The sequence below is a fragment of the Meleagris gallopavo genome, chromosome 4 (genome assembly GCF_905368555.1).
Source record: "Meleagris gallopavo chromosome 4, MGAL_WU_HG_1.1, whole genome shotgun sequence".
Lineage (NCBI taxonomy): Eukaryota > Metazoa > Chordata > Aves > Galliformes > Phasianidae > Meleagris > Meleagris gallopavo.
Genome location: NC_139407.1, coordinates 68,028,938 through 68,048,016, shown reverse-complemented (window position 1 = coordinate 68,048,016; position 19,079 = coordinate 68,028,938). Strand labels below are relative to the sequence as shown.

Genomic DNA, 19,079 nt, shown 5'->3' with positions numbered 1-19,079 from the left:
AGCAGATAACAATTCTGACTTGTTGCTACCATTCCAGGCAGGCTGATAGGCTTGTGCTCGCTACAGCTTTTTGCCTGATTCCTTTTATTTCACATTAGGCACCACACCCCTTAAAATGAAACGCTGCCATTTGGGTCCTGGCTTGAATTTGCCTGGCTGTAGTTGGGGCAGAATGAAGAATTGCTTTTCTTTCATCACCCTGACCTTGCTTCTTTGGGTCTTCTGCCCCAAGCAGGACCATAAAGCTTTCTTATAGGCAGCTCTCTGATGTTTGCTCCAAGCATTCTTCCTTTCCCATTTTATGTCTTTTGAAAAAAAAATCTTTTCCCCTGGAGCTTGACCACCTTCCAAAACAAGTCTTCTATCATTGGAAAAACACTTGGAAATGTCCATCTGGCTCTTACATCTCTCTCTCCAACCTTCTGGCTCTCTTCATGCTCTTCTTTCTATGAATTCCCACCCCTCTTGTGTCCTGGTGGGAACATGCCATGGTTGATCTTCCAAGCATGGAAGGTGAAATGGCCTACCAAAAAGGAAAGCAAGCAGAAGGATGTGGAGATGCATTCTCCATGTCACTCCTCATTGGCAGGGCAGTCGGTGGAAATGGCACAGGGCCTGCAGGACTTGAGGGCATCTGCAGAAGCCTGGAGAGAAGGATTTAGGACCACGTTGGGTACAACACGTTTCCAACACCCTGCAGCCAGGGCTTTGTGTCCTGCTCCTACCCTCTGCTTGCCTACAGCAGCATAGTGCAGCTCTAATGCAGATTGCCAGCTGTTTTCTTTGCAGGATGGCCACCTTATCTGAATAAACATTCTGAGAATAGTCTGGCTGCCAGTCAGCACTTCAAACAACCCAGGGTTATCAGGTCGCAGCCATGGGTAGGAGAGGGGCTGAGCACAGCCATGTTTGGCATGGGTTGCATGGCTGGGAATGGAGCAAACTGATGTTTCCTTCATGTTCTTGGTGGGTGGAAACCCTCCTGCATCTCTCCTGTCTGCAGGACTGCCTGCCCTCCAGGCATTGCCTTGCTCACTTCTAAGCATACACTGAACCCAACCAACCCTCCATGGCACCCTCACCCTCAAGGCAGAGATGCACACTTCCATCTGCTGATTTTCTATGCAACCACAGACTTCTCCAAACCAATGCGTGCCTCGGTTTCCCCAAGTGTGAACTGGAGCTGTTTCACCTCTCTGTTCTTCAGCCCAAGCTGTCTCCTGCTACATCACATGCACAGCTGAATATGCTGGGTCTTATGGGGACAACTGGCAGCTGTAGGATCCCCATCACTATGACAGATAATAACTTCTGCAATGGGCACGGCTTAATTGTAAAGCAGGTCAGCAGATCTTCTTTTTCACCTTCCTGCTGCTAATCCCTATTTTTGCCAGCTCAGAAAGTGCAGGCATTCTGATGTCTCCAAGAGTCAGCACTGCAAATGCCAGGCTGATAAAACATCTCGAAGAGAGGACGCTAAGATTTATGGTCCAACTGAGATTTTAAAACCAAATCAGCCAGCTCCAAGAGTTTTCTTCCTTGGGATGAAATTGAAAAGCAGACAGACAACAGAACCAAGTCCTTCTCTCCATACAAGTAGAAGCTTTCATGAGAGAGATCTTTCTTTTGGTGCTTTCTGGCTGGTGCTTGCTTGTATAGGGGAACTCCTACAATGTCATCAGGACACAGCTCCCAGCAGCAGTGGTCAGAGTGATGGCTTCAATGGAACTGACTGCCCAGAGAAGTTGTGGATGCCCCATTACCTGGAGGCATTCAGGGCTGAGTTGGATGGGATCCCGGGTGATCTGGTGGTTGGCAACCCTACCTGTGGCAGGAGGGGATTGGAGCTAAATTATCTTAAAGGTCCCCTCCAAACTAAGCTGTTTTATGCTATGATTCAACAGAAACCAGGGGAAGGCTGCTGTGCCCCCTCTGGTCCTGTGCTGTGAGCTGGGTGTGGTCGGACCCAGAGGGAGTTTTGACAGCTCTTGAGCCCAGGGATGTTCCTTTCAAGTCAGGGGGAAGTCCGTTGGCATTGATGGTGGGATTCAGCCCTGTTTAGCAGCCAGGAGATGCCCTGGGACCTTCCTGGCCCTCAGCTATTGTGGGGGATGGATGCAGATATTTCAGTTATTCCTCAGCATCTTTCAGGCAGGCAGCTGATCCCAGCTGATCCCCCATCACCCGCTCATGGTGGCCTCTCATGTTTGGAAATGGTGTCTGGGTCAGGTTGGGAGAAGTAGCAGCAGAGGGAGCTGGTTGGCCGGCAGATGCTAGAAAAGCATTGCTTAGAAAAGGTTCTCATTTCACTGAGCGCTTTGGGGCTGCGCAGGATTTGCACCCTGCTGCTGCATGCTGGGCTCAATCCTGCGCTGTGCCCAGAAAAGTGACCTAATGTCCTTGCAAAGCAACCCTGCAGTTCGCAGGGAGCCTGTTAGCACAGCCTGTGCTGGATAAATAAAGCACGAGGGTTGTGCTCCCATAGCAGCCTGCTGAATGTGAGCCTCACATGGGGCCATGGAGGGGAAAATTTGGGTGCAGGAGTGGATCTAACTTCTACCTGATGCTGCTGAACACCTCTACGTTGGGCTGGCATTGATTAATTTGAAAAAGTATTCCAGCTAAAGGAGTTGGACTCGATGATCCTTATGGGTCCCTTCCAGCTCGGAGTATTCTATGATTCTAAAGATTGTAAACCGTATCACTCAGTGTGACATTTACCCTTAAAAAACTCCAGAGACAGTGACTCCAATACCTCCTATGAAGATTTATGTCCTTTTAAAGTAGATCAGTATGTATGGAACCTCATCTATACAGGATGGCTGTCATTCACTGCCCTGTGGGTGCTCTCTGTGCTGAGAGCAGCATCACCTTCTTCCCCCCTCACCTCTCCCCATTCCCACAGGGAGCACATTGAGTTATGCCACAAGCAGAGATCCATCAGAAGTTATAACCACTGTGGATGTTTCCTTAAGTGTCTCCTTTAGATGATGATGAGGTATAAGTGCTTCTCCTAATGCAGTCACAGTTCAAAGTTACAGTGTGCTTTTAACTAATAAATTTGTGACTGCGAAGCAGAATAGAAGGCTGTGTAATCACGTAAAATTGCTTTCTGGTGGGTGAAAATTTATTCTCAGAAAGAGTGTAATGTGTTGGCACAGCTGCCCAGAGATCTGGTGGGGTCACTGTCCGTGAATGTGTTCCAGAACCATGGAGATGTGGCACTGAGGGATGTGGGTTAGTGGGGATGGATTGGGGTTGGGCTTGGGGATCTGAGAGCTCTTTTCCAATCTTAATGATTCTGTGATTCTAAGTAAACAACACTGCAAGGGGATGAGCAGGTCGGGGGAATGAAGGCTCCCCTCCATGAGCTTGGTGGCCCCATTTTGTCACCCACGATATCTGATGCTTTGTTGGGGCGTATGTCAGTGCTTCATTCATGTGTACGTGAGCTGCAGAGAGAGACCGTGCCTGTTTGCAGCCCTCAGTTCCTGCAGGAACATCTCTCCCCATGTCTCTCTGGGCTTGCACAGCCACGTGAGGAATTGCAGGGAGTAAAGTGTCAGCACAGAGCAGCCTTGAGCCCCGTCTGGGGTCACCTCCTTCCTCTTCCTCATGCACGTGCAGAGTGGAAGACACTGTCCCCACATCAACCCCAGCTGACAAACAAGGGCCAGGACGTTCCCTGGGCTGGAGCCGAGCCGTGCTGAGGTCAGATTTCCAGGAGCAGGAAGAAGAAGATCCTCAGGGACACTGGATTCACTGTGTGTGCAGTGGCAGTGCTGATAAGACTGAAGGATTGATGCTGAGCCGCTTCTTGTGCTCCAGAAAATCCAATCTACATGAAATCTTAGATCCACATTTCCCTCTGGGAGGACTGAATTGCCCAGGGAGGTTGTGGGTGCCCCATCCCTGAAGGCATTCAAGGCCAGGCTGGATGTGGCTCTGGGCAGCCTGGTCTGCTGGTTGGTAACCCTGCACACAGCAGGGGGGTTGAAACCAGATGATCATTGTGGTCCTTTTCAACCCAGATCATTCTATGATTCTGTGATTCTATGAATTTAACTGAGACTTCTGTGCTCATTCTAAATTATTCATAAATCATTATTCTGCCATACAAACTTGTTTTGCTTATCCTGCTTTCTATCTAGTGGCTTGCATCTCAGGCTGGCTCTTTTAATTAATTGCCCCCCTAAGATGATGAGGCACTACTTAAAAACATCACATCTAAATTCGCAGCCTAACCAAGGACTGAGGTTCTGGTTACTATTAATGCTCATTAAATAATATTTATTCATTCCTTTCCACTGTCCTTCCTTCGTGGTGCACCATGCGTTGTCCTGCAGTCACTCATGATGAGGCTGGCACCTGGCATCAATTAGAAGTGCCTCAGAGCTCCTTGTTTACCTGGAATAAGTCCAAATATATACTTCAAAGCACCTGATAGAGTTTAGTAGCAGAAATAAGGGGGATGTCCCCACTGGTTTCTGACTGGGGGAGGAATGCAAGGTCTGGAGCACCAGAGCGATGAGTTTGGGGATAGTGCATTCAAAATCATACAATCATCAAGGTTGGAAAAGAATTCTAAGATCCCCAGCCCCAACTCATCCCACCGTGCCCACTGGCTGTGTCCCTCATTGCCACATCTCCATGGTTCTGGAACACCTCCAGGGATGGTGACCCCACCACTTCCCTAGGTAGCCTGTGCCAGTGCATCACCACTTTTTCAGACAACAAATGTTTCCTAATATCCAAGCTGAAAAAAAAAAAACCTTGCTCACTCTCCATGGATGTTTCCATGCCAAGATGCAGTGTCAGTTTATGGCTGATACCTTCAGGATGCAAAAGAGCACACGTGGCTGAGGACAGTCCCTCTTCCAAGTATGCCACAACATGTCATGCAGTGGTGGACTTAGGAGCCATGGAAGATGTGCCAGCACAGCACCTGTGGCTTCCTGCAGTGCTGATATCATGAAGAGATGAATTTTTATGACTTCTGTGTTTTTCCAGTGCGTTGTGTCCTCCTTCCAAGGCAGAGCGAGTTACAGCAGTTGTGCCTGGAGATTTGAGATCTGTGGGAAACAGCCAGCACCAAGGAGGAGATGATGAGTTGCTGGAACAAGGTCAGGGCTGGCTGGGATGGAGTGTATCTTTCCCACCATGGCTCCTGGGAAGCTTGGGGGAATGGAAGATGACATGGAAGCTGTGGGATGATGTGGCCATCTCTGGGGCCATTCCCACAGCAATGGTGTCTTGCGTGTTTTTGTGCCTGGGTTCTGGAGGTGGTGAGTGGGAACTTGGGCTCCTTGGATCTTGTAGATGAAAAAGCCTCATGGCCAGGACCACTGGAGCTCTTTCTGCAGAGCTCTGAGCTGCTTCAGCTCTTGCAGAGGCTAAAGGGTAAATAATGAAAAGCAATTGGCACAAACAAGCACACAGATCAGAATTCAAGGCTTCCTGTTGCTTCTGGCCTGACCAAGAATCGCAACAAAACCTTTTCTCAGCCATCTCTGAAAGGAAAACCCACACAGTCCCTTTCTGCTATTCAGCCCCAACACAGGCCTGCTTCTCATCCCAGCCCTCCGAATGTCCTCGAGCTCCCGGGTCAGTCAGGCTGTGCCAAGAGTACAAGCAGCAAGGGCAGTGCAGGGAGGTGGGCAGGGAACCACAGCAGATAAGCAGTTTGTTTTCAGGGCAGTGTAATCAGGGTACATCCTATCCCTCTCATCCCTTTTTCTTGGGTAGAAGTGGATGAGGGTACATTCTGGAGCTTGCTTATCTTTCTCTCATAGTGCCTAATAGGGTTTGGGCTCAGTTTTCAGGTTGCAGCCAAGCTGTTTGTTTTCTTGAGGCTGCATCCTCATTTAGCTCCAGGCAGAGCGGGATCAGTAGGAAGACCTTTCATTTGGGCCATCATATGCATGCTAACATGGATCCACAGCAGGATCTAGTCTGGAAGCTCCCAAGTTTATGTGCCATTGCTGTTGGGTGCTTTGGATGGAGGTGGGGTGTAGAGCTCAGCTGTGCCTCAGTTTCCTTTCATAGAATGGCTTAGGTTGGAAGAGACCTTAAAGATCACCGTGTTCAGGTTGGATATTTGAAAACATTTCTTCTCCAAAAGAGTGGCGATGCATGGGAAGAAGCTGCCCAGGGAAGTGGTGGAGTCACCATCCCTGGAGGTGTTGAAGAACCATGGAAATGTGGCAGTGAGGGACGTGGTCAGTGGGCACGCTGGGATGGGTTGGGGTTGGACTTGGGGATCTTGGAGCTCTTTTTCTACCTTAATGATTATGCGATTCTATAATCATCATAATCTTGGGAGAGTTGGGAATTCACGGTGTCAGTGCTTGTGCTGGCTCCTCAGTTCAGCGCTCCAGGGCCTGGCAAAGCTTGTGGGCTGCCTTACAGTGCTGGGTCACATTAGCTACGGGCCACAGCAGGCAAAGGAAAAGGATTTCACGCATTGCCTTCATTCTCTTTTCTGCTCAGAAAGAGACAGTTTTGGCCATTCTCCATGTTTTGCAGCAACCTTCAGGAAGTCCTGGATGTGCCTGCAGAAATCCCACTTGAATACTTTGATTTTTAGCCCAGAGAACGTGGTGAGGAGCAGTCTGACCTTGCAGGTAGGTCAAGGAGGAAGTGTCATGTGGTAACCCGTGCTCCTCCTTGTGCTTGTCACTGAAGTCCCTGTGCTTTCCTTGCTGTTACACAACAGCACTCATTTCACCTTCCCAAAAGCCTGCAATGATGCTCTGTGTGCAGGAATGCTGTTACCATCCTCCGCAGTCTGCAGTATTTCTCCCAGCTCTGTGGCTTTTCCACTCTATTCTCCACTCCAAAGCCGCTCATAGCCCACAAAACCACTGCTTTGCTACCTTCCTTTCTCCATCACAAGGAAAGTCCCTCAGAAAACCCCTTCCTGCCCTCTGAATACAGCTCTGTTTGATCCGCTGCCTTTTCCAGGATTCAACACCTTACAGCACTGCTTAATGATGGCCAATTGCTGCTTATTGAAATCCCTACCTAGCGAATGTGGGGATTCAGATTTCTAGCTCGTGAGCTTGGGTCACGCTAGGAGGATTGGCCATGCCCAGGAAATTCCTTGCATTTTCGTGGGCAGTCTGTTCCTCTGTGTCTCCTTGATGGAAGGAGCTCTGACACCGCTTTTGTTTATTGGGGCTGCCACAGAATGGAGCTATTATCGTTCCTTTCCTTCGTGGGCGAAGCTTGTTCTCTTGGAAAGGAAGCTGGCATTTTCTGAAACCTGCTAAGTTGGCATCTTGGATGTTCTGCCAGAGCAAGCGCAGCCCGAGCTTTCATTGCCCTGTTGTTTTGTGCCCAGGTTGGATATCAGGAAACATTTCTTCTACAGAAGAGTGGTCAGGCACTGGCACAGCTGCTCAGGGAGTGGTGGAGTCACCAAACATCTCCATGGTGTTCCAGAACCATGGAGATGTAACCCTGTGGTCATTGAGCAAGGTGGGATGGGCTGGGGTTGGACTTGGGGATCTTAGAGGTCTTTTCCAGCCTTAATAATTCTATGGTTCAACGACAATGGTTCAGTTGTCAGTGCTGTTTTAGATAACCAGGGTCTCACATCCCTCTCTCGATGCCGCTTTGGCAGTCACATACCCATGTTTACAGAGCCTGTGCCACCCCAATAGGATGTCCCAGATACCACAGCATGCACCAAGTACGCAACACATCTATATTCGGGCAGCCCCATTGAGTTTCATGCCACTGTAGGCACACTAATGTCTGGATGGTAATTGCTCCAACCAAATGCAGGTGCTTTCTGTGAATAGCTCCCCAGGATCCCTTGATGAAAGTTCTGTAGGGACTCACTTTTGGCTCAATTTGACTGCTTTCATGTAGATAGTGATAGTTCCATCCCCATAAGTTTGTCCAGAGAGGTGGGAGATGCTCCGTCCCTGGAGACATTCAAGATCAGGCTGTAGGTGTTCCTGTTCATTGCATAGGGGTTGGACCAGATGGCCTTTAAAGGTCCCTTCCAACTCAAACAATTCCCTGATTCTATGATTCTAAGTTTTGCTGAACTAGAATAGAGATTTGGGACCTGCTGTGGTAAAGACCTGCTCCTGATAGAAAAGCTTGGACAGCGATGGAGATGAAGATGAGTATCACCGAGTACGCTTCTTACAAGGCCTGAGTGTCACAAAAAATGCAAATGTAGATAAAATTCAGATAAAATGCTGGAGATGGGGGAAATTCAATTTATTCCTGTTGTCAGGGATAATAATTGTTGCTTAGCAACATGTGAGCCCAAATTGGCTTCATCAACCTAGCCTGGTGGGGAGGAAAAGACAAAAGGGCTTGTGGTGTGAGCAGGGAAGATTAGCAGAGAGCACCTGGAGAGGGGATGGAGGACAGAAACAGCTCGTCACCCTGGGAACAAACCTGTCCTTTTCCCTGTACCCATCCCCATCCCAGGAGCAGGGGGAGCCGAGAATGGGCTGTGTCATGGTCCCAGGAGATGCTCTGCTATGGACACTCCTCTGTGTCCTCCTCTGGTGTTACCATCTCAAGTCCTGCCACAAATGCTGCATTGGTTTAGGGATGCACACAGGCACTCTGCAAATCCAGAGGCACAAAGATCAGTGAGGAGCTCGCTGATATCCAGACGGGTTTTCACAAGGAAGAATAGCCACAGGAACTGGTCACTTGTGTTTTTCCATCCCCCCTCGGATAAGGAACCTGCCTCTCCTTGTTGCTGTGAGCTCACAGTAGGTGCTCAGCACGAGGGTCATGCACACATCCCTGAACTCCTCTGCAAGCCCAAGCAGTTTCCTGCCCTCCTCTGCACTGTCAGTATCTCTCCAAGCCCCCATTTCACGTCCTTGAGATCTTACTCTAGTTCTGTCGCTTTGTAGCTCAGCTCTAAGCTTACTGACTCCTTCCCACCTGACCCACTTTCTCCACGCCTTTCCTGCTCAGTACTCTTGGATTATTGCTTATTGTATGTATGCACACAATGGGGGCTTGAAGAGACCAAGCCATACCCAACAACTGACAATTTTAACCAATGCAGGCACCAGTTCAGCATCTCTGGAGCAGGCTGGGCGTCTGGAACTCTCATGATGGAACAAAGAACAGAAGGGAGATATCACAGTAGCTCCATGTCAACCAAGGATGCCCCACCTAGGGAGTGGAGTGGAGGAATGTCCAGACAAGGGCAGTGAGGAGAGCAAAGGCATGGAGTGACATGCCCATGAGAAATAGCCAGGTAAGCACTTTTAGTTTTGGAGAGATGAGCAAGGGAAAACTCACGAGTGGTCCAGAAAGTCATGGATGGTCTGGGGGAGGATAAGGAATGGTTAGATTCTGTATGATAAAACTCAAGGACAAGAGGTCACCAGGAAAAGCTGGCAGGACAAATGGCTTCAGGCTCAGTAATCCTCTGTGATGATTTCTTCACCTCACTTTGGTTGCCTTTCAAGGAATTCTTAGCAATCCAAGTGAGATGGACAACAGGCAGATTTTTGTTGCAGAAATTTTGCAATAGGCAAAAATCCTGAGTGATGCAAGCAGTCTGAGCTACGTGCCACCCCATCAGTCACTGACTTCCTTTTTGCCTCCCAGTTTGGTTCCTCTTCTCTTTTGCCTGCTCACACAGCAGGATGTATTTGTTTTTTAACATCTCCATGGGATATTTTGTTGAAAAACATTTACACTTCTGTTCGTGTTTGACTTCATACAGCTTTGGTTTGGGTCTTAGCTTAGCAGAACTCAAGTTGCAACCACTGGGTAACCTTCACAGTGTCCTGGGGACCAACATACATTGTGGGCTGGAGCTTTAGGTGGGTTTGTGTTTATGGGCTGCTTGAGATGCCCTTATAGTGGGGAGAATTGTCCTCAATGGAATAATGTCTAATCTCATTCTTACCAACGAGGAGCAAGAGTGGAAAACAGGGATACCCCATGAGATGAGAGGTGGCCACTAGAGGGTGGTGATGGAATAGCTAGTGGTGACCCTGGGGATGCATGGTTGGATCCATTGGAACCTCATCAGGGTGAAGCAACTTCTGGCCCTGGATGTGAGACCTTCCCAGGTGCCACCATGTTTCTGATCTGAGCATATTGTGTCAGAGGAGCTGAGATACTTGGACGTCTGGGAAGGAAGAAAAGGAGAAATGTGGGAATCCAGAATGCCAGATACTTGTCTCGGTAGAGCTGTGGGTAATATCACAGCTGCTTGCTGTACATGAGCCCACCGATCCTCTTAAGCTGGTGAGTACCAATGCAACATTTCCATCATTTCAGAACTGCAAAGCCAATTTCATAGAACCATTAAGTATGGAAAAGAACACTAAGATCATCTAGTCCAACCATCACATTTCCTGAGTCCCAGCTTCTACGCTTGCTGCATAACCCGACTTCACATCCAAGCCAAAGCAAACACTGCTTTCTGTTTTATTGCTTGAAAGCCACAGCATTGCCAGGGGATGTGATGACCCCTCTGCCTCTTGTGTTACTGCAGGTGCCGGCAGTCAGACTGGTGCTACCACCTGCCTCTGTCCTGTGTAACCCAAGGAGCAGAGGTCCCCCCTGTGATGACCTCAGGCTGTCTCCCCAGCCCTGGTCCTCTCCCAGCACTGATTCCCCTCCCCTGCCCTCCTCCTGTGGATATCTTGGCTTAAAGTCCATTTCCTTGCTCATCCCCCTCCCCCATTTTGGCTCCAAGAGAACTTGCTGTTCTCTTCCAAGGAGATTTTGGCAAGAGAGCAAATTTCTTTCTTCCTCTTCCCCAGCACCCTGCTTCCTGCCCAGCACCATGCATGGCTAGGCCTCTCCCTACCATCCCATTGCACTGTCACTCACTGCTCCCTTCTGCTTTGGCTCTCTCTTTGCTCAGCCTTCCACTGGCTTCTGGTTCCCAAAAACATTTTAATATTTCCCATCTGAAACAACTCTCCTTCAGACCCTGTTTCCTTTCCAGCATGAGCTGATTGCCACTTCTGGGCTCATGTGGTGCCAAGACCCAGCTCATGTCTTCGCCGAAACCTTGGCCTGGGTCTGACAAGACATCATCAATTTTGGGTTGTGCCCAGCAGAGCTAATTAGTTCCATCTGTGCTGTCTTGGTGTCTTTTCTCTCTGCCTTTCTGTACGGAAAGTCTCTCCCCTGCTTCTGTTGAGCCCCTGGTGCCTGCAGCCTTCTTGCTGGGAAGACCCACCACTGTCTCTTCTCTCTGTGACATTCACATTGGTGTCTACTGGTGGACCATCCATACTCAAGCCCTAGGCTTATGGAGAGAGTTTTATCATTCCTTGGGTTGGGATTTGAGTGAGCCTGGATTTTTTTTTTTTGTAGCGATATTGATAGAAATGACCCTGGATCCCTGGGCAAGGATACGCAGGTGGTGAGGAGACAGACAGACGTGCATGGCAGACCAGCTATTATGGGCAGCCAACATCAGATGGCTGCAGCCAGCATCTGCTGGCGATTTTGTGGCTCCCTTTGAGCCTCATAGGGTTCAGCTGTGCTCGCAGGAAGGGCTGTTCATGTTTGTACACCCCGGGCACATTCCAGCTGTGGGCAAATGAAGTTGGAAGAGACTCAGATGGGGACACCAGGATGCTCAGAACTCTGTAGTGGCTACTGTATCACTAATTAGATGAAGACTCATCAGTTTGGAAGGGAGATATCTGAAAAGGGCTATGGCCAAAACACTGAGTGGTATGTGAAAGGCGGGCTGGGAGAGTGTGTTCCCCATCTCTGCCTAAGTATGAATTTCAGGACATCAGATGAAACCAGTGAATTGCAAGCCCAAAACAAAGAAGGAGGTGGTTCTCCCAGGGTGTAATTAGGCTGTGGAACTCCTTGCAACAGGATATCATGGATGTCGAAAATCTATGGCGGTTCGTAAAGCAACTAGATACATTCACAGAAGAAAAATACACTATAGGTAATTAAATATGAAAGCAATCTATAGCACAGGAAGTCTGGAAGCCACATTGTTGGAAGCTGACTGGATATTTGGGGGAAGTATTGCAAAGTATTTGCTGCATTCTGACACTCTTCTCTCGCCAACCACTCTTGGCTGTGACCAAAGACAGGTCACCAGAATGAAAGGAGCTTGTTGGCCACTTCATAGTCCCATACTGCATGGTAGGTTTGGGCCATCAATACTTTTTAGATCTCAGGACTTGAGAGGATGCTGTGGGAGTTTTGTTGGTACGCTATTGGGGTTTCTCCTGTCTTATAGTGGATATGATGCTAAAATTAATTATAATTAATTACTAACTAGGCACAAATCATTCTATAGAGAACATACATAAAATGGCTTAGTAAAACTAACCTGCCAACCCATCCCCGCTGTGCCCACTAACCACATCCCTTGGTACTGCATCTCCATGGTTCTTGAACACCTCCAGGACAGGGACTCCACCACCTCCCTGGGCAGACTGTGTCAACACTTGGTCTCTCTTTCAAAGAAGTTTTTCCTAATATCCAACCTGTGTAACCAATGGGTGACTTACTGGGGCAGAGAAAGAGGATCTTGTGCCTGGGAACCTCCAGGCTATTGAGCTTGCCCATGAAGAGCTTGGCTCTCCTTCTGTTTCCCACAGATCACGAGGGAGGAGAGAGGTCACAATGCCAGCGCTTGTTGTTTTGACGGCTACAAGCCTCTGCCTTGCTGCAGCTGCAAATCAGCATTAGCTTCCCCATCTGGCTTCCCCTTGCAGGGCAGCCAGGCAGGCATTTCACATCAGAAGCATCCTAGGACAAGCCAAGAACCGTAGCTGGCTGACAGCTGGCTTGTACAGAGCCAAAAGTGGGTGGTGACTGTCAGTGTGGTGAGGGACAAGGCTGGCTCGTTGTCATAGAAGTATGTCTTGTCCTCACAGCAGCTCTTGCTGTTTTGCAGCTGGAGGGTCTGAAGGCTGGAGGTGAAGGTACAAAAGATAGACTGAAATTTGGAGAGGAAGTTAAACTTTTCTTCATGAGTGCCATAACTGGATAGCACTGAAGGTTGTCCCAAAAGGCCAGTCTCAATCACCTACCAATTTCATATCAGCAGAGACCTCTTGTTTCCTTGGGTTCACAATAAAATGCTTAAATTTATCTGTTACATCCACATTTACCTTCCCAACAGCTAAATGTGATCATTTCTACCCCAAATTTCAACATCTCTCTTCAGCTGTTCAGATTAGAAACACCTGCAAGCTCCCAGCTCATTAGCCTTTGGTACAGGGTTGTGTGGAAGTTGCTTCTTGCAAACAGGGCATTAATTAGCTTGTTACAAGGTAAATGACATTATTGGTATCCAGAAGTGTGAAATTTATAGGCCATATATCAAGCTATCTAATAACAGATGGAAATTTCAACTGGAAACATGCAGTGGTGCATGTAACATATGTTAAAGCTGAGCCATCTGGAGCCTTTGGAAGGAGGATTTTTATGTGCTCAAGTGCAGGTTTCACTAAGAAGCATAAAATACTCTTCTCTTAGGCTGGAGGTTTGCCTGCTTTGGCAGAAGAAGGACACTGTGAGCAGACAGCTTGGGGTCCACATTCCAGTGCTTCTCTTCCAACGCCTCTCTCTTCCCTTTCCCTTTCCCATTCCCATTTCCTCTCTTCTCCATAGACAAGGTGTTCTGTCAAGTACATCAATGAGGCACCTGGATGTTGTTTAAAGCATTCTCTTATAATTAGTTAAATTCTCTCTTGAGTTGACTCTGTTTTAGATATGCCACCTGGTCAGTGCCCAGGCAGGACATTTTGGGATGAATATCTGAGAAAAATATGGAGCCACATTTTTTCTTATCAGGTATCAAAACAAGTAGACAGATTGACAGCAGCAGTCTGTGTAGAGTGGGAAGGATGCCCATGCATCCTTAAATTACGGTCCAAAGGCTGTCATGGCTTGCAGTTCTCACCTTTGCTAGTTGCTCTGCTGAAAATCCATGCTCTGCTTTGGTGCCTAAGTGAGATCTGACCTCTTTGAAAGGTAGGGACATCAGCATGAGTTTACCTGAGTTGGGCCAGGGTGGCAAAACTGCTGACTCATCACAATTTTGACTGAACCAAGGTGGACCTAAAGGGCAGCTAAGCCATACAAGATGGTCACTGCCTTTTGTTTTCTTTCAGAAGACTAAGAATGGTTTGTTTCCATGTCTCAGCTGTACCCTCAGTTGGCTCTGCCAAGGCAGATAGTGCTACTTGGCCTTCTGCGGTCACTTGCATTTTTATTAGAAGCTTGATAAACATCTTTGGGCAAAAGGACATAACCTTGTTTTGTTTTATGGTACCTGCCAGAAGTGCTTCTGAAGGCAGCTCTGTGCTACGTGACTGCTCTCTTGCATGGAATAGATGAGTCCACCAAGCTGTGCATTCTGTTCATGTGCAGACCGTCTCTAAGAGCAGTCAGCCAAAATCAGTCCAAACATGAGGATTTTCCTCCTGACCTTTCCAGCTTTTCCCTGAACCTTTGTGCTTATGCTGTTTTGATATGATTCCTGACCACTCCTATTACAGAAAGGCTTCAGCAATGGGTAAATATGAACATAAATGTTGGTTGAAAAGCTGCATTGTTCTGGGTACTATTTCGTACTTAGGTGCAAAGAGTCTCCATTGGGATTACTTTCATAGAATCATAGAACTGTTTGAGTTGGAAGAGACCCTTATAGGTCATCTTGTTCAACTCCTCTGCAATGACAGGGACACCCACAGCTCCATTAGGTGCTCAGAGCCCCGTTCATCTTAGAAGGATGGGATGGATCACACCCTAGATGGACAAGTCTCCTTCATATGCTGAAGGAGCCTAGGGACAAGCTTTACTTTAGTGCTGTGTGGAGAATGTTGTTCTTGCAGGGTGTATTTCAGCTGCAACTGGCTTGATTTGGTCTGAGTTTGTCCATAAAGAGATGAAGGGGGAGAAAGAGGGCTTTTCTCTTTCTCACCCCTGGGATTACTGCCTGTGCCTCCAGTTTTCCATCTCCAGCTGCTGAATTCAAACATCAGCCAAAGGTCTCAGCCTCAGTCCTCGAATGCTTCAAAGGAGGAAGTGCTGTACATTCTGAAACTGTCATCTTGTCAACAAAAAAGCAAGACGAGCACTGCGGCTGGTGGTTCAGTAGCCTGACCTTGAGTAACACGGCTCACCAGCATTAAGTGAAAGGAAACGGCCGCATCTCCACTTCATGTGGTAGTAGGGCAAGTAATGGTTCATAGGTTCCCTTCAGAGTGCCCCTTGTGTGCATGGCCAGCACATCACATCTCCTAGCTGCCCTGCTAGGACACTGTGGCTAAAAGCATCCAAGCCATGTGCTAGAAGTGGCTAGAGCCAGTATGCATGGTCTCAGCCAGCACCATCCCAGCATGTCTTGCACCATCTGCCATGCCCATATGCCTGCAGTTTTGTCCAAGAGCACTCAACACATACCCTGAGCACCACACTAGTGGGCCATGACACAGTCTTCACAGCAAAAAGAATAATACAGTTTTGTGCAGAAAGGCAATGGGGGACCCTTAGGAGAGTCACAGCAATCACTGCTCGGAGTGGGCATGGTTAGTCTGTTCCAGGTGAACAATATTTCTAAGTGGTGTAGATGTAGATTTAGCTTGGAAACCACAAATTGCTTGATGAAGAGGGTGGCTTTGGCAGTAGGGAGATAGTTCAAGTTAATTAGATCATTTGCAGCTTGCTCAAAGGGCGTGAAGGGTTCGTTTGACCTTTTGTGATGAAAAGTCTGATGCCTTGTTTTACAGAATAAAAACCAAAGGTTTAAGCCCTTGCAAGAGCATTTTAGCTTAGTGAATGGGACTGGCCATATGGATAGTTGACCTGCAAGTCCCTCATCTGCAAAGAGAAGCTGAAACAGTGTAATTGACTATCATGGCTTAGTTTTGTTTAGGGGTTTCTGTGTGTTGCCTTGCAGCCAGAGCAGTGGATGGGATTTCCCAGCAGGAGAATGGGAAATGCCCCTGCTTCCCTCTCCTGGGAGCAGCCCCAGCCACCATGGCTTTTTGATTTACAGGTGGAAAGAGAATGTGTATGTGGATATAAAAGCTGGTCAGGAGTCTTCTGGAGGATGAAATAAAACCAAAATCTTACATGAAAAGGTCTGAGCATCTTGGTGGACAGCAAATAGTTCACTGCCCTACAGTATGCTCTGGTCAAGGGGCTTGGACCAGAGAGCTTTAACTTAAAGAGTTTAGTGATTCTAAGATATGTGAGTATATCTGTATATAGATAGTATATGCTGATAGACACATCAGGGGTGATTAGTGTGTGATCTGAGATGCTTCCTGGAGTTATCCATAACACCACTGCAGTGTTCCCTCATCCAATAGTGAATGTGGGGTGTGAGGGAGTGAGTAACTCCTAGTTCTGGTTTCTGATACAGCATCCTAAAGACAGGAGTGAATTTCTCTTCTTGTTTCACTTCTCCCTTAATGCTTCTTTGTAGTTATGCATTATTCTTGTGTTTTGACTAACCTGAAACATGAAATGTTGTCACATCTCTTCTGGGCCTCTTCAATTCAGTGACCAGCCTATGCAAGCACAAGTTCCTATCTAGCACTGGGTCTCAGGGATTTGGAGGGGGAGACTGAGAAGAAGGTGACCCTACCACTTCCCTGGGCAGCACGCTTGATTTTTGCCTAGATTCACTAATCCTTTGCCCTGAGATCAGGGGAAGGTGGTCTTCTTCTACTACATTAAAAATGTAGCTTGACGGGATCATGTACAACATAGAAAGGCATGGCTGGCAGATGAGTTTAATAGGTTCTGGACAATACAATCAGCAGTAGAAATTCGTGGATAATTGTACTTTTCATTTGTGTACTCGCTGACTACAGACATATGTATTTTCCTTTCCAAATGGAAATATCCTAACATTTTTATCAGAAGCCATGCCAAACCTGACTGCTTTCAGACTCAGGGTGGACCCCAGGACTCATCAGTGCTGACTGAAACTCGTATGATGTCTGCCAAATTTTAAAGCTGATGAGAACTCTGGTGCTCTCAGATGATGGCTTCAGGGATATTTAGGGATAAAATGACCTCAGCAAGCCAACTAGAATTAGAGCTTCCTATGTCATTCAGTGTGATGGGTCTATGGGCTGCCTGAATGACAGGGCAGTGAAGTTCCCCAAAACTCAGTTTACCCCAGTATTTGACCAGGAGTTATCAGAGATGAATTTGTAGAAGCTTGAGTTCCTCTGTCTGGATGAGCTGGATAATCTGGGGTCCTGACTGCAAATCAGGCTCCCTGGAAGTCTGAACTTCCAGAAGGGATTTGTAAGGATTGTAAGGAGCTCATCACCACCGTTGCTTGAACTGGCAGTCAAATTCCCTATGGAAATTTGTCTTGTCTGGTGGAAACATCTCCCTGCTTTTGCTCCATCAGAGGTTCACTGCATGAAATGTGTTTTCTGTGAAATGTTCAGTGTTGCGTGATTCTGCACATCCTGATGGAAAAAAAATGTTTATCTGGAAAATTCCCAAACAGCCTGATTGGGCTTAAGTGGTGTGAAGCAGACCTGAGAGTGAGGTAATGTTGAGAAACACGACTGTGTCATGCCATCCATCCGTCTCCTGGGTGTAACCTCACCCCAGACCTGCCTAACCTGTTGCTCTTGGCTAAAGGCTCTGGCTTTCTGCCCTGCTCTGTAGTGAGGAGCCTTATTTCCAAGGCTCCCCACCATAGGGATAGCTTTATCTTGCTCTCTTAAGGAAACACAGCTCCTGTGAGCACACTTCATATATTTGGATGAGAGGACTGGCTTCATCCATGTCCTCCTCTTCTTTAACATCTATTGAAGCATTTAACCACTTTCCAACAGATTATCATGGTGGAAGAGTGATAGGAATAAAGCTTTCTCATGTTGGCAGCCAACTGGTACCAGAGTCTGACCACAAGGTTCAAATCCACATGAAGTCATTGAGTATTATTAAGTCTTATGCATATTGAATGATTTGTACTTGCTCCCCTACTTTCTGTCCCTGTAGGGTGAGTCTGAGGTGGGTAGGGAATTACAGAATCATAGAATGGCTTGGGTAGGAAGGGACCTCAAGGATCATCAGGCTACAATCCCCCTGCAGGGCTGTCAACCTCCACACTTAATACTAGAATAGGGAAAGCCTATGGTCTCCATCCTTGGATGGAAGAAGGGTGCTTCAGGGTTGTCAGCAACCCATATGATGTCCTTAGCAGCTGTGATTTACAGTGGTTTCCTTCTCTTCATACTGTGAATGCTGCTTAGTGACTTGGTGACAGCTGCCCAGGAAGCTGCCCTTCAGGTCTTGCTCCCAAGCCCTCAGTGGTTCTGCAGCATTACAAAATGAGTCGTTCATATTTCATGTTAATGAAGCACTCCTGGCTTAGCTGGCCAGAAGCACCTGCTGGGCAAACAAACATCCCTGCTGGAAAATTCCTGCTGCCTGTGCTCCTCCAGGGATTGCAGGGAGATGCCAGGAGTACCAGTGCACACACTTGAAATTCATAAATCAGTCTTCCCTTCTTCTCTTCCTCACACACTTGACATTTAACTGAAAATTTAGGTTTACCTGCCTCTTCAACATAGAGCACCAAATTGGATGATTGCAAAATTAAAATGAGTTTTGTGTGTGCCTGAAACCTGGGTATCTCCTATAATTGTGTAAGTGCAAGGCTGAGCATTAGGAAGGATGCGGAGGATCAGGACGGTCTTGTAGTCAGGATTTGAGCTGACAATGTCCACATCCTAGAAGCACCCCAGGTGGATAAAAGGCATCACATTAGGGCTGTGAGGCCCTGGCACTGCTGCTCAGAGGAGGTATGGATGCCCCATCCCTGGAGGTGCTCAGGGTCAGGCTGGATGGGGCCCTGGGCAGACTGGTCTGGTGGGTAACAACCCTGTCCACAGCACAGGGATTGACACTGGGTGGGATTTAAGATCCCTTCCAGCCTAAGCCATTCTAAGATTCTGTCATATCTGACAAAAAACAAAAAACAAACAAAAACCAAACCAAAACAAAACAACTTGAATTCTGTCATCCAGACTCTGTCCTACTTGTCAAGTGGCCATGATTACCCCAAACGTAGAGTCTTGTGCTGTCTGCAGTTGTCTAAG

General features: G+C 47.6%; 1 long non-coding RNA gene across 1 annotated transcript; it reads left to right on the top strand.

The window, feature by feature from the left end:
- The first annotated feature begins 6,530 nt into the window (after positions 1-6,530).
- On the top strand, positions 6,531-10,232 carry LOC146544553 (uncharacterized). The gene is made up of 3 exons (XR_014882796.1): positions 6,531-6,623; positions 9,050-9,244; positions 10,108-10,232. It is a non-coding gene; the product is annotated as an uncharacterized LOC146544553 (long non-coding RNA).
- Positions 10,233-19,079: the final 8,847 nt, after the last annotated feature.